The following is a 17,106-nucleotide window of genomic DNA, read 5'->3' on the forward strand; positions in this document are numbered from 1 at the left end:
CCAGTCACAAGTGGAGTTCCTTAGGGATTGGTCCTAGGACCTCTACTTTTTGACATTTACTTCTCTGAAATCAAGACCAGTATCAATGGTTTGTGGCTGACTAAATTTGTAGATGATTGCAAATTTAGGAGCTGTCATTGAATTCCCCCATCAACATAAATATTCTCCAGGAAGGACTGACACAGACAGATAACTGGTGTCAGAGCCATGGGCTAAAACTAAATGCCAAGAAATGCATAAACGTTTCCTTCAGAAAGTCATCCACCCCTGATAACTATCATATTGACAACACACTCCTAAGAGCTGACCCAGTAGTCAGGGACTTGGAGACACATGTAGACAGTAATCTAGCCTTTGACCATCATGTGTCTATACTAGTGAGGAAGTCATTTGATGTCGTGCAACTTATAAACAAAGGTATGACACCTAGGTCCAAAGACATCATTGTTCCACTGTATTTGGCATATATCAAACTTATTATTGAGTACAATGCCCCTTTTGGTATGTACCTAACCAGGTATATCCTACAATTAGAACATCCACAGAGATTCCTCACTAAAAGAATACAGGGCATAATTAACGTGCCCTATTCAGACTACCTCAATGTCCTATTCCTGTATTATGTCTCCAACAAGCTGTTGAGAGGAGATATATGCCTGGCATACAGGGCTTGTCAGACCCCACTCTAGTAGACCTCTTACATATCCACAAAGCAAACAACACCAGAATTACCTGCTCTAAATACTTAAACCTTGCCTGTGATATAAATAAGACCTGCTAGAGAGACAGGTATGTATCACAGAGACTACCCCTTCTCTGGAACAGGCTCTCCATCATTGTGAAGCAGAGTTCCTCCCTAACCCATTTCAAGCTTAACTTGGGTATTTGGATGAGGAACAGGACATTCATCCCTGGTTTGGCACCTTTGTCTTTAATAGACACAGGCAAACTGTAAATTGTTCCTCTGCCAAGCCCCTGCTTATTTTATCAAGAATATGCCTTCATGCAACTACATTATGATAAAACTGGGTTTTTGTAACCACTTACCCCAAAAACTATATTCATTTTAATGACATATTTTCTTTTTATACAGCTTGAAATAGTTTTGCTATACTCCTGATTACTGACACTGTATAACATTATATTGCTAGTTAATGCCTTGTAATAATCCTGCAACATTGCTGTTTAATGCTAATTTATAATGAAAATTGTATAATATGTTGGAGAGTTTCTCACCAAGCCTCTGATAAAAAAGGGCTCTTCAGCTCAATCAGACAATCCCGGTCAACAAATGTAAAATAAATAAATAATAAATGAATAAACAAATAAATATGAGAACTTGTCAGAGATTTGGGATGCATGACTGGGCTTAAAAAGGCCCTTGAAGTAATTAGCATAGTAAACACATATAAATGTATAAACCTATGGAAATACACATTCAAAAAAACTGTCATGTATAACAACTGAGAACAGTAGCTTTTTATCATAATGGTTATGCTATCCATATTGTCTTGGAATGTAAATAGCCTTACAGGTACAAATAAAAAGGAAACAGTACTGAATTATTTTAAGAAATGCAGAGTAGCAATGCTGTAGGAGACATATTTGGGAAGAAATGAGCATGTGAATATGACAAAGAAAGGATTTAAGGGGGATATTTAGAAGGATATCAATGACAAATGAAAAGGGAGTATTGCTAGAGGGGTTCCAATAGTGATAGAAGAGGGGGGAATAGGCAATAATGGTAGATTTCTGGTAAGAAGCTATCAGCAAGGGAGGAGGAATACACTGGTATATATTTATATTTGGGTCTATATTACATGATCGAATGATTAGGTGATTGAACACCTAAACATCGACCATGTAATATCGAACTGCAAAATCACTCCACAGTGGAGAAAATGGCAAAATCCAGTGAACTGTCAGGGGAAATCTTTTCCTGTGTTAAATTGGCCATTCACTGTTTTTTGCTTTCAGTGTTACGTGGTCAATGATTAGGTGTTCGATCACCTAATCATTCGATCAGGTAATATAGACCCCTTATATTCAACCAAAAACTACTATTGTGGAGCTTAAGAAATTTTTAAGCCAAATATTCAGCTTTCAGCAGGAAATATTACTTACAGGCGGGAAATAGTGAGGATGTATCAGGGGAATCTAGAAGGGAAATGTAACAAAAATGGGTAGATATCTGATGAAATTTAAGAAAATATTTGATATGGAAGATGCCGTTTCAGTTGTAGGAACTTGGACACAATTTACATATTATTTCTTGAGGTACAATAACTGGGCTAGACTAGACAGAAATTATATTTCATAGGAATATTTGCATTTAATTGAAAGCTTTGGCACACATCCAATATTTCAGATCATGCACCAATAAAAACTAAGATAAACATGCAGGGTAATGAAGTAAAAATGCTTTCCCACCTACCTGTTAAAAAGACAGGAATTTGAAAAATGAGTAGTGGAAATCATCTGAGAGTTATTAGAGAAGATAGAAATATCTTCAGAAGTTATAGCTAGTGAGTGGGATAAAATGAAAATGGAGTTTAAAAATGGGAGAAATTAAACAGTAAAGGGTTAAAGTATTGCAAAATAAGGGGAAATCTCATAGAACAAGATCAGGTGCAAAGGCATAGTGCTAAAGAGAAAATAAGGGAGTATCTGGATAATATTCATGAGTTTAGAAAGATTGCCGTTAAGCAACTATTTTTAACAAAAACGTCTAGAGCACAAAACTTTTTAACATAATGACAAAGGTGACAGAAAGTAGAAAGGGTTGTTGCCAAACTTAGGGAGCCCATGACAATAAAAATAACCAGAGATCCTGTAGAAGTTTTAGAAATATTACAGAAATTTTATGAAAACATGTATAAAGTAGAGGAAGGTGGAAATCAAGAAAGCACGCAAATGGAAATATTTATGGCAGACTTAACTACATCAAGGTTAGAGGTAGATGAGGCTCAACAACTAAGATAGGAGGATATGAAATGGTAATGGTGGTGGATAATCAATCTTCAGAAAAGTCTCCAGGAACAGATGATATTCCTGAGGAGGTTTGGAAGTTAGGAGGAAAGAAAGTGATAAAGATCTGGAAGATTTTAACAGTATTTTAAAAGAAAGGGAAGCACCAACATCTTGAGAGAAAGCTGTGGTGGCAGTATTACCCAAGGACAGTAAAGACACATCATACCCATTTTTGCTCAGACCTATTTCAATTTTAAACCATGATTATATAATGTGCATGTGTATACTGGCTAAAAGAATAGCAAAGGCATTGCCAAAATTGATAAATATGGATCAATGTAGTTTTGTGGAGGGGAGGCAAACATTTGACAACGTTAATAGAACAATGATGAATATGAAAATATCACTGCTGTTAGTGATTCTTGAAGCAGAAAAAGCATGTGACAGAATAATCTGGAATTTTATGAGTAGTGCAATAATTAGGAGGATATATGAAAGATCGGAGGCAAGAATTAAAGTGGGAGGGTTCATCTCTGATAAGTTGTGTTTGAACAGGGGAACCAGGCAGGGCTGTCTTCTTTCCCCTTTGTTATTTGCTTTATATTTATATCCATTGGCAAAGGAAATAAGAGACTCAGAAATGCAAGGATATAATTGGTATGGTAATCAAGAAAAGTTAACTTTATTTGCAGATTACATTACTTTGCACCTGGTAAATCCAGAAAAGGAAATTTTAGTGCTGTGAAACATTTTGAGACAGTTTCATGTCATTTCAGGATATAAAATGAATACAAAATAAAACAAAAGTGATAGCCATAAATTATGAACCCCCACACAAATTGGTACAGCAATACTCATATTTATGGGGACATGATAAGATGAAGCACTTATGAGTATGCATTAAAAAGGCTTATGTTATGGCAACTAAGGATATGTGAAAAGAGACAAAACAAAAGATAATACAAAAACTGAGAAACTGAAAGCTATTGTTTATGGATCATCATCATCTTCTTTTGGCTGTTCCCGTTAGGAGTCGCCACAGCAGATCACCTGTTTCCATTTCTTCCTGTCCTCTGCATCTTGCTCTGTCACACTAACCACCTGTATGTCCTCTCTCACCACATCCATAAACCTTATCTTAGGCCATCCTCTTTTCCTGTTACCTGGTAGCTTCATCCTTAGCATCTTTTTCCTAATATACTCAGCATCCCTCCTCAGCACATGTCCAAACCAATGTAATCGTGCCTCTCTGGCTTTGTCTTCAAACCTTCCAACCTGGGCTGACCCTCTAATATACTTATTCCTAATCTTGTCCACCCTCGTCACAGCCAGTGCAAATCTTAACATCTTTAATTCTGCCACATCCAGCTCAAACTCCTGCCTTTTTGTCAATGCCACTGTCTCCAACCCATATAACATAGCTGGTCTCACTACCCTCTTGTAGACCTCCCCTTTCACTCTTACAGGTACTCATCTGTCACAAATCACTCCTGACACACTTCTCCACCCACTCCATCCTGCCTGTACTATCTTCTTCACCTCTCTTCCACACTTACCGTTACTCTGAACTATTGACCCCAAGTATTTAAACTCATCCACCTTCGCCAGGGTCAGGCATATTTTTATCAACCAGAAGAGAAGTCGTAGACATTAATTTTTAAAAAGTTAAATGAATTTATCTGGGAGAGGAAGAAGGCAAGGGTAAAGTGAGATAGGTTGTTCCTTCCAATTGAACAAGGTTGTTTAGAATTACTTGATTCCAATGGATATTTTGAGCTACACCTGTAGTAAGGCTCATATACATAACACAAGCAGAAGGTTATAATTCAAAATGGAAAGGGATGATGATGAAGCGGGGGGGAGTTTAAGAAACAGAATGTGGGATTTTGGATGCAAATCATTAAGGAGAATAATAACAATTACACAGAATATTATATTCATAAATTTGCAGAAAGTATTCTATGATCTAAGCCAACATGAGAATAGGGAAATGAGATTTTTGCCAATAGGAATGACTGCAAGTAGAGGTTCAGAAACTAGGCAAGAGGGGGCTGTGATTTTCTACAGAAAATTGCCAAAGGAAACAAGATACTGTGAGCTAATAACTAAAGAGGGAAGGGTAACAGAGGGGAATGAGGCCAAGAAGATGTTTGGACTGCAGGCTAGAGATGGCCTCTGCTACCAGGGATTGATATCATAATATAGGTAAACATTAAGGGATAGGGGAATCATAAGTGAAAGATCTGTTCTGGTGGGGTTTTAAGTCAAGTCTAGAACATAAATTGCTGTTAAAAGGAGATAATTAGTAGGTATATAAAATATTGAATTATTACTATAAGAATCCATTTGAGGAGTTTAGAAAAAATTGGGAAAAGAGAAACTATGAAATCAATTTACAAGAGAACAATGGCAGGACATATGTATGGGTCTCAAGTCTGAAACAAAGTCCACAAGATTTAGAATCTTTGCTTGGAAATGTTTGCATAGGTATTTTTATACCCTAAGCAGATGTCATAGAATTATTCCTCAGGTACTCAGGTAGATAGCAAATGTTGGAAGTGTGATGGGGAAGAAAGAGGTAACTGGGAACATGAGTGTAATGAATTGCCAGATTTTAAAAATTCCATAGAGAATACTCTGTCAGAAATATTGGGTGAGCAAATGGCTGTAACTAAGGATGTGAGTTTTTTTGAGCTGGAACACATAATCTAAATTGCCTAGACATAGTAAGGACTTATTAAGTTTAATTCTGTTGCCTGCCAAAAAAGCAATTACTAGAAAATGCAAATAAAAGTCTAAACCAACTGTGGGCCGGACTCACGAAGGCTTGCACGGAGTCTAACAGTAGAGTAAGACTCCATGCAGCCAACATGTCTTCCGAGCGATCCAGGAACAGCCGTCAGGGGCGTGTAAGAAAGCTCCTAAAACTCCTCTTACACGGACAGGCTAGGATATGCAAATTACCTCATTTGCTGCTGAAAGGCATGCAAATGAGTTAAAATTGCGATTCAGGAAACCCTAACCTGTCCGAGTAAGAGTAGTGTTATTTGCAGAAATGTACTCCGATGACAACTGAGTACGTTTCTGCAAATAGCAAAACGGAGCCGTGACAGCTTGAAAAAAAGGATGCATCCAGTCAAGGAAGCATGCCAGTGGACAAAAATATGGCCATTGGCAATGTCCACCAATGCAAAAATAAAATAAATTAAAATAAATTTTTTTCCCGATCGCTGATGTTTAAGCATAGCCCAGCGCCACGCAAACACGGTGCACTGTAAAAACCAGAAAAACAATAATTATAATGCAGAAATTTGGATTTTACAGTAATCCCTAATATACAATGCAAGGGAATGGCAGTCCAAAGACAACATGACTACCGAGTAGAGGTTGCTAAGGGGGGAAGCTCAGTCTAAGAGTTGTAACCAAGCATTAGTAGGCAATCCTATGCAAATGAGGATAAGGATAGTGAATCACAAGTTTACATAGCAAAAGAGCACAGTCAGTGTAGTATAGGAGTAGGATAAGGGGTGTAACTGAGTAGAAGATTGGTGACATCATAAGGGGGTATGTCTGAGAGAAGTGAAGCTCATTGGAGTAGAGTGTCATGTGTCTGCTGTCAGATACTAATCACTGGAAGAGGTGTGTCAACAGGTACCCTAGCTAAAGGCAAGAAATTGAAGGTGTATGCCGTGAACAACACCAAAGTTTCTTATAGAAATGCCTGCACCATGTATGCACGCGTGTGCGCACCTGTAAAACGGAGTAAGCCTGTGTGCATGCATGTGCGCCTGTGTGCGCGTGTTTAAGCCGGAGTAAGCAAGTGTAAGGATGTTGAAACCCATGTAAGCGCGTTTGTGCCTGTGTGCGTGCATGTTAGCAAGAATAAGCAAGTTGTAGTCTGAATAAGCAAGTGTGCACACATGTGAGCTTGTGTGCGCGTGTTTGCACTTGTGTGCACGGCGCTGCCCCCCTGAGGAAACAGAAAGGAAAAAGGAAGCACAACTAATAGTAGAAAGTTAACCAGGGAGTACTAGCAGAGCTAGCAGGTGAAAACAATCAGAATCAGGCAATTACACAGGCAGTACACCAGCCCAACCCAGCACTTAAAACTCAGCAAACAACTTTCCACTATGTTTTTCTCAGAGACACTGCAACACTGCAGTAAGCTAATAGATGTGAAAACTGAAAAAGCTTTACTGAGACAAAGAAATGTTAGGGACTGCCATTGCTGTTATAAGGTGACATATGCAACACGCTGAGGGTGGTGACAATGCAACCCACAGTGAGGAGACGGAGAAGAGTGTACAGGCCTAGGGTAACCTACCAGGGGCTACATGGGCTGGAGATTGTGGAGCACTATAGAGTGGACAGAGACCTCATGCAGCAAATTGTTGAGCTGTGCAGGCCACGCCTCACACACAGAACCAACAGAGGGGAACCCATCCCAGTGGAAACCAAGGTATGTGTTGGCCTAAGAATATTAGCAACAGGTACCTTCCAGAGACCAACTGGCGATATGATGTGGATTTCACAGGCATCAGCATCCAGGGTACTGCACCAGTTCCTGAATGCCATGTCAGCACATGTCAGTGATCATGTATATTTCCCCAATTCCCGTGAGGTATTGGCCAGCAATATGTGTCTCTTCCAGCAAATAGTGGAATACCCTGAGGTAGTGGGTGCAATAGACTGCACGCACATTTGAATCAAAGCACCAGCCGGTGAGTGGGGTAGGGTCTACTATAACCGCAAGTGTTACCCCTCCATCAACTGCCAGGTCATGTGTGATGCCCAGGGCATAATAATGAATGTGTGTGCTGGCTGCCCTGGAAGCTACCATGACTCCCATATCTGGCATCTGACACAGCTGTACCAGTCATTTGCCAATGGGGACATCCCTCATGGTCACCTAGTGGGGGATGCTGGATATGCACTTGAGCCATGGCCGATGACACCCATCAGAAATGCACACACACCTGAACAGGAACACCATAATGAGGCACACACACAAACACGAAATGTAATCGAGCGTGTGTTTGGGCTGCTCAAGTCATGGTTCCGGTGCCTGGACACATCTGGTGGAGCCTTGCAGTACTCACCAACTACATGTACCCAAATAGTCATGGTATGTGCTATGCTACACAATATGATCCTGTGAAAACAGCTGCAGCAGGAACAGCATAGGGCCGGGCACAACAGCCCCCCCACCATTGCCAAGGCCATCACAGGCAGAGTGTGACTCAGAGGAGGAACAACCTAAGCCTGCCCCAGTAGGCAGAAGGTGGCGTGCCCAGTATGCTTTGGCCATGGCAAAGAGGCAACGAATAGCATATACACTGGCTCAGTAGGAACCCTGGAAATGATACCTCTCTCCAACTTGCACATATAGTAAAAGGGAGGCCTAACTTGACACTACCTGTTAACAAACATGTATAGGGAGTGTAAAATGTGCATCCAACATAGGCAGCCCTGCAGCACCACCTGAGGCATGACTGCTATGTGTTAAGCAATATAAAGCACTGCTAAACAGCTCTCACCACTATTTAGTATATGTAAACAAAATTGCACACACTAAGTAGCACAACTACAGGCAATGTTGAGCAATATTGTGCACTGTTCAGCAATGTTGGTCAACATTGAGCAATGTTGTGCAAGTCTGGTCAAATGTGGGCATAATTCAGCAAAAGCAGGTTAACATGTTCATATTTGCTTCACTTTTCTTGAAGCAGTCTGTTCTGGCATGTATGAAAATATGAAGCAGTGACAGTCCTCAAACCCACGATACAGTGCACTGTAGTCATAGTACAGAACCACTGAACCATGACAGTATGTCAATGGTCAGCTTGTATGAAAAAATGTTGATAAGTCAATGCAAAGTATCTCATGGAAACCTTGCAGGCATAGCATAATCCCTGTCAAGTTAAGACACAAAGGTGAGGCCTGCAGTAAGAATAGAATCTGATATTCAACACACATATAGTATAAATGTTAATATTGTTAATGTTCACACACATCAACAAATGTAGTGGACCTCAGACAGCAACATACTGCAAGGTCACACTGGGCATGCTCACACACTTGAATATATGAGACAAATGTCAGGCAACAAAACACTGAAAGTCTGAACTGGGCATGCTCACACATTTAGGGCAAGTTTGAGTACAGCAGTGGGCCGCACATATCCATCAGTTGCATGTGTCAACCCAGGAACCTCGCACTATTCACCAATCCGCCATGTGCACACAGTGATATGACAACAGACACATATATAATATAGTGAAATCCTGTCATAATCAAATATGTTATGCAGATACCTAGGTTGTTCATAGAAAGTGGTAAAGCAAAGAAGAAACAAAACCTGCAATCAGTACCATCACTGAACAATGTGCATCCCGAACATTAGCATAGGTTCAGAGGTTGACACTAGGCTATCTGCCCTAGGGTATGTAGAAGCCTAGCCACAGTGTGTTTGTATTTTGCAACCCCGCTAGATCAGTAGACTGTGCCTGTGAATAGTAGGTCACACAAGATATCTCACATATGTTCATTTCATTCTGCCTCTGTCTAGCAGGGACCCATAACATATCCCAGGGCTAAACATACAATCACCCATCCACCTGCGAAGATGTCACCTGTAGGTGGTCAGTGTTGGTCTGTGCGTATGTGGGACTGTGATCACATTCCTGAGTGAGTGGAGCCTCTGTGATGGGAATCTGCCCCTCCAGCATGTCCTATTGACATCATTGCTGACGTACCTGTCCCTGGAGCATGTAGCTGTAAGGTACTTTGATATCCTGATGTGGAGCCTGTCCATCAATGCTGTGATGGACATGGCTTCAAACAAAAGGCACAGACTGCATCCAAGTAGGCAGTAAGCAACTGAGGAGAGCTGGGTTCACCATAGCCAAACTGTGCATACCATCTGTGTGAGTCCTTAGATCCACTTGGTTATGTACATTTGTGTACATTCCAGTTGCTGCAAGTGTTGGGTAATGTACATCCGAAATGGGGCATTGTATCCAAGCATGTGCCTGATGAGTATAGGGTCACAATGACCCCACCTGATCGGGATGTAAAATCCTATGGGATAAGGTGGGCTAAATAGAAGGTGTGTCCAACAACATTGGCAACGTGAATGTCAAAGGTGAGAGTACTAAGTATTCATGTCCCCAAATCACAAATCACACACACTGTATGTGATGTATCATCACCTATGTGGTAATGTGTGGGCACGATGTTACTACCAAAGGTGATGGCTATGCATCTAAAAGAAGGTAGCTGTAGGCCATGGCTCTGGCACCAGTCATCCATCTCTGTGAGACCCTTTCTGAGGATGCTTGTGCCAGCTGGGAAGTCGATTATGGCACACAGTTTGCAGTAATCTGCAAACATGGTCAGCCATATTCCTCCTGTGTTAGCCAGTACATCTCAGAAATATATACAGAACAAGAGAGGTCCCAGGACTGAGCCCTGTGGGATGCTATGTGTAACTGGTGTATAGTCAGACATAGCACCTGCAATACTGACCATTCGGGTGCAATCCATGATCCAGTTAGCAATCCATCTTGTGACATATGTGTAGATATTGAATCCGGTGATCTAATGTATAAAGGCCAAGTGGGGTATTGTGTTGAACTGGTGTGCGAGCTCCAGGTAGGCTGTGTGGACAACCCTCTGTACGTCTATGGACCTGTTAACTGTTTAAAGACATCAAACAGGTTCAAGAGCCAAGATCTGCCCACAACAAACCCAAATTGTGTAGGATCCAGTGTCTGTAGGTTCACAATGTCTATGTGTATGTGTTCCATGACAATACACTCCATAGCTTAGCAGACCAGGATAGTTAGGCATATAGTGCGATATTGTCCAGGGTCCCTTGTGGCACCAGCACTGTGGAGCGGGTACACCATAGCTGTACACCATTCCATGGGTACATATCCTGTAGTAACTCTGATATTGAACAGTGACATAATGTGAGTGTGAAGTTCGTCATGAATCTCGTGTAAGCCGCAGTCCGGGACACCATCTGGTCCCATTGATGCTGTGTTGTCTGCTATGGAGAGGGCAGCACTCACCTGTTCATCTGTGATGTCAAGGAGGCTACACCCTGTTGGGATGGACATGTGCACTGCAGGGGGGATGGTGGGGAAACATTCCCACTGAACCTGTTGTCTAGGATGTTTGCAAAGTCAGTGGGTTCACTGTATCTTTTGTAGTTATGCAGTAACTCACAGCATATCTGTGAGTTCCCACCCAGGTCCCTGACATTACTAAATAAGGCCTTATGATTGTCCATAGTGTCTGTTGCAAGTGTCCGTTAGAAGTGGGCCTTAAATGAATCAACAAGTGATTGTAGCTATACCATATTACTGATCAGAGATGCCTTCCTGATTGTGATTGTGCTCTATCATGTAGTAGCCTCCTCTTGTCCTTGTATAGCTCATTAATGGCCGTGGTCCACCAGACAGGTCCCCTGCCTTTGGAGGAGTGAGTCTTGTAGTTATCTGGGATAGCATGATCCATGCATTCCAGTAGTTGTCCATAGAATGGGCTTGTAAAGGATTAAGTGGTCTGAGCCATAATTAACACTGTCCCAGGGTCTTTGAGGGATACCACCTCGGTTTGTATAAGTGTGACGTTTGCTTATGAGAAGTACGTCACTGAGATCACCTAGGATGTGTGTGTGTATGGGATATGTATGTCCAGTGAGATGAATGCATGTTCTGACCTTAACAATGAGGGGTATACCTCTGGTGTGGAACATAGAGTCCCCATGTTGGTGATGATCAGGTCCCATATGTTTTAACCCCCTGTGGTTGTGGTGACCAGGTCTGCCATAGCATTTGAGTGTAACAATCCTAGCAACTGTTGTGCGAGGGTGTCAGTGCTTGAGTAGTATTCCCAGTCAATGTTTGTGTATTTGAAGTCACACAATATAATGGTGTTTGGAGAGACCTTCACATTCCCCAGTGTTCCCAGGAATAATGAGTGCTGTTCCCGAGTTGGGAGTGTGGTCTGTAGCAGTCTACAAACTGAAATGCAGTTTGGCCCACTGTCAGTTGCACATGTACATTCTCCAATGATTTGTGCAGTGCTACCAACCCGGAGATGTGTGTATGAATGATGTATATGTATACCCCCCCCCCATTGTTGTTGTCCGGTCCGAGTCTTGTGTCCGAAAACCATGGTATGAAGTAAAACCTGGTAGTGCTGGTGTGCTTTTGTGAGCCTGAACCAGGTGTCTGTTACTGCACATATATCGACAGACTCCATACTGATGTGAGTCCTGAGTGCATGCATTCTGAGGGTTAGACATCAGTTGTTGAGCAGCATCACTCTCCGTTTCCTTTACCCTGTAAAGTCTATGGCTGTGGTTTTGTCTTCTGAGCCTCACTTCAAGCAGCCAGTATGGGTGTGGCAAGAGCCTAAGCCAGTCTGTGAAAGCCTAGGGGTGACAGGTGCATGGCATCCATAGCGAATGTACGTGGCATGTTGAGCATGTAACCCCAGGCTGACAGACACTGGATCCCCTTTGAATGACAACAATATGTTAGGCAACTGTTAAAAAGTGATCAGTTTGTCTGTATACTGTGACATAGTACTTGGTGAGGGTAAGATGCTACACAAGGTCAGGATCATACTGGCCTGGGCTACATGATCAGAGAGCTCCTCTATGTCTCTTGATATGTAGTCCAGGGAGGAACATCTGAGGGTTTACACACCAGCATGACATATTTGTACTTGCAGTGGACTGACAAGAGTGCATGTGTCATGTGGCAGATCCTGGCACCCGACACACAGCACAAAGTGACCTTCTCCTTGTTCAGCCTGGTGAGTGGGATGTCAGTGTGACCGACAATTACAGTCACCTAATACAAGTGTATGAGGTGTGTTGTGTAGGCCTAAGGGCAGTGACTGTGTGGCACAATGACTTTGTGAACTATGTGATATGTGTGTATGGTTGTGGGTTAGCAGCTGTTTGTGTGTCTGCTTTGGATGTCTCTGCTGCTTAGGCAGAGTATATCTAGATGCTCCGAGTATGTCTTTGTATGTCAATGTATATGGTTTGCTGTTGTCATAGGTCCATGTAAGACTGGATTTGTGGTGTGTGTGGTTACCTTCACCACCTGATAGACTGTGCCAGTTACGGCTTGGGAGAGCTCAGCCTCCTGTCTGTCTATACAGTTGCACCTCTCACATATATCTGAGTTTGTTGGTAGGAGGACAGTGTTCTCTGTGTACATAAGGCAGTTGTAACAATGCGTCAAAATTCCAATATGCACCAGCTGGACTGGAGAGTACACACGAAACTGACCTTTGGACATGCCAGGATATAATGATGATATACACTGTTGACTGATCAGAAAGGATCAGTAGTGTGTGAAGTGTGTAAAAGAGTATAACAGGGGTTCAGTGTTCAGGTTTGTTGTTGCTTTGGAAATGTAATCTGTGAAGGAGTACAGACAGAAACATTACACCTCTTTCAGCTGTCAGAAATAGCAATGTACAGTCATATATGTCCTGAGTCAGGATCAACTGTACCTGACTGACAATGTCGACATCCTGTCAGACAGGCCCATACATACATACCCACCTCCCAGTGAGAAAATGCCCTATCATCATACCAGGAGATATCACATGTAGAATGTGTAAACTGCTCCTCTCAAAGCCAAATGAATCCCATCACGTGGATAACATTGTTTTCCCATATGTGTCATAAGTGAACAACAGAACAAACAGACTCTGCACCTGAACAGTCTGTTGAGCCTCACACTCTCTACAGGATCTTACACTGTTGAATGTGTTACAGCAACATGTGGCACACCCCACAAGTATTGGTGCACAACAGACCATGGGAACTATAGTCCTATAAGCCTATGAAGTCCGAACTGCTAGTCCATGGAGTCCATCATGATTGTAGTCAGGAACAGAGATATTGTAATCTGACAAACACACAACCCAAACATCTGTGGTATGTTAATGAGCACATCATGTTCCCCAAACCTGCTAGATTTCTTGCAAGGCAGCCACCCAGGACATACATCACTGAAAGGAGCAACACAGGTCCCACATAGACTTTGAATAGCCCTTTACCAACATCACAGACACATGTTGTATCCACAAAACCAACAATCCGTGCATGAATATGTATTGTCATATGAAGGAATGGTAATTTGTCCACAGATAGATCACACAAGCTATGAATTGTGGATTCCTGTTCAAGATGTTCATACCTGCTGACCCACAAGGTTCATTCCTGGGACTGCATAACTCTAAGTGCACACACATTACCATATCCAGTCTGATGATGTCAGCATCCTACAAATATAGCATGAGAATAAAAACCGCACAGTACAACATATAGCGCATTGTGTTAATGCGTATCTCACTAGTATCATAACATAGATAGGTAGGGGTTTGAATCCTGCAATTGCTGTGTGTGTGTGTGTGTGTGTGTGTGTGTGTGACCCCCTTTGGCAGGAGTGCCCTTTTTGTAGACTTTCACAACACATTAAAAGAGGTGAACACCTCTTTGCCAAGTGTGATGATGTCAGTATCCCACAAATACAGCAGTAGAGATTGAAACACCCAGTAAAGCATATAGCATGTCGTGTTAATGCGTTTCTTACTAGCATCATAATATAATTAGGTAGGGGTTTGAATCCTGCAATTGCTGAGTGTGTATGTGTGTGAGATTGCCTTTGAGAGGAGTGGCCTTTTTGGAGACTGTGGAAACACATTAGGAGAGGTGAATGCCTCTTTGCCAAGTGTAATGATGTCAGCATCCCACAAATACAGCTTTGGAAATGAGTACTCCCAATAAAGCATATAGCACGTTGTGTTAATGCGTATCTTCCCTAGTGTCAATTAAGCATATAGCGCATCGTGTTAATGCATATCTCCCTAGTGTCATAACATAGTTAGGTAGGGGTTTGAATCCTGTGAATGTGTGTGTGAGATTCCCTTTGAGAGGAGTGGCCTTTTTGGAGACTGTGGAAACACATTAGGAGAGGTGAATACCTCTTTGCCAAGTGTGATGATGTCAGCATCCCACAAATACAGCTATGGAAATGAAAACTTCCAATAAAGCATATATCGCGTTGTGTTAATGCATATCTCCCTAGTGTCATAACATAGTTAGGTAGGGGTTTGAAACCTCTGAATGTGGAGGGTATATGTGCGTGTGTCTAATCCTATAAGAAGAGTGGCCATTTTTGAGACTGTATAAACACATTGAAAGAGGTGAATACCCCTTTGGCCGGTTTGATGATGTCAGTATCCCACAAATACAGCAGTGGAAATGAAAATGCCCATATGGCACATCGTGGTAATGCATATGTGTCTAGTACCATGAAATAGGTATGTAGGGTTTTGAATCCTGCAATTGTTGAGTGTGTGTGTGTGTGTGTGTGTGTGTGTGTGTGTGACACTGTTGAGCAATGTGTTGTGTGTTTTGCTTCTACTACTGTATGACATATCAGTAAAATAACAGTATGCGCATTGCACACTGCAGGTATCTGTGTGGCAAATACACATATGTACATGTGACCTAAATTGATAACTGTGTGGACAAGACATATATGTACATGTGACCTCATTCACATCATAGGTGTGAAGCCTGCTGTCAACACAACTACATCTGTTACCATTGACAGTTTTTGCTGCTGCTTCTTGGACCGTAGCTCACATATGTATGTATGTGACAAGTCCAGCCACTGTAATGAGCTGTGCCCTAGGTCATCTGTGTCACACACACATGACAGTTGTTATAGAATAGTGTGAGTGTGGGTGTATGCCTGTGGCATATGACAGACATGCCCAAACACAACACAGTCTGTCAATAATGGCCATTCATGGTAGGTATGCAACAACCCTGTGTATATGCATACAGACACCTTATTACTTATGTGATACACTGAGGGACATCAGCATAGTTTTGGGGATGTGGATATCAAAGGACAGATGGAATCACATGTGGCTGTCTGTACACATCGGTACCCTTGCTACACATTGTGTGCTACTACCAATGTGGTACAATCAGGATACTATGTGTAGCAAATGTGGATGACCTGTGCTATTGTTGGCTCATAGCTTCACAACATGGGTTTGTCAACAGGTATGTGTCTGTATGATACCCTTGTGGAGGATAGGTGTCTAATCCGGGCAATGATTTGTAGGCCACTGTATGCATCACCAGATATGGATGTACATATCCCTAGTGTGTCTGCTTGTACCTAGGACGGACACATGCCAAACAGGAGTAGTCACGGGAATGTGTGGTGGTCATTACCACTGGTAACTGGTATAGTACAAAACCAGAAAGATTCTAATGCTACTGTGTATCCTACAGCTGTGTGTCAGTTATTAAGACATCATGTAACGATTGGTTAAAATCAGGCTGTTGAGGTTATGTACACTACCAGAATGCTCACCAATGACCGATATCAACAGTATCACCCACAGCATAGTGTCATACCATGTCATACACACATGTGTACCCACGTTGTGACATATGTGTAGTGACATGCATATTGGACACCAATAGGAAATATGAAGTATTAACACTGTGTAATACAGGGCATGTCACCCTTCACATGTGCCCACCATGCACATACATGCAAACAGTGCACCTCCACCATGTTCACAAATGTACACCTTGGAATCTGTACAGCACACATCACAGACGTTACATCCACTCAATGACACATGCTGCCAGTACCACACACATCAGCCAACTGGCACATGTGTGGACAATCCATGTTTGGAATTAACACTGGTGTATACAATACGAAATTGATAATCACTGCTGTGATGCATCATGCCTGCTCAGATACACCTACAAGGATATCATTACCCATTACTGTTCACAACATGCTAACATTGCTACACTGTTAGTAGGTCACCCTGTGCATCAGCACCATGTTATCCTGTTCCTGCATCAATGTCACAGATGACAGGAGGTGGCACAGTTTCATCATATCCACAGGGTGTGTGATTGTTTTCCAGAGCCCAACAATGACCCATCCAATCAACATGCGTGTGTGTGTGTGTGTGTGTGTGTGTGTGTGTGTGTGTGTGTGTGTGTGTGTGTGTGTGTGTGTGAGGGACAACAGTACAGTATGGGTCAGTGTTGAT

Source organism: Protopterus annectens, chromosome 3.part0, assembly GCF_019279795.1.
Source record: "Protopterus annectens isolate FY-2018-M chromosome 3.part0, PAN1.0, whole genome shotgun sequence".
Taxonomy (NCBI): domain Eukaryota; kingdom Metazoa; phylum Chordata; order Ceratodontiformes; family Protopteridae; genus Protopterus; species Protopterus annectens.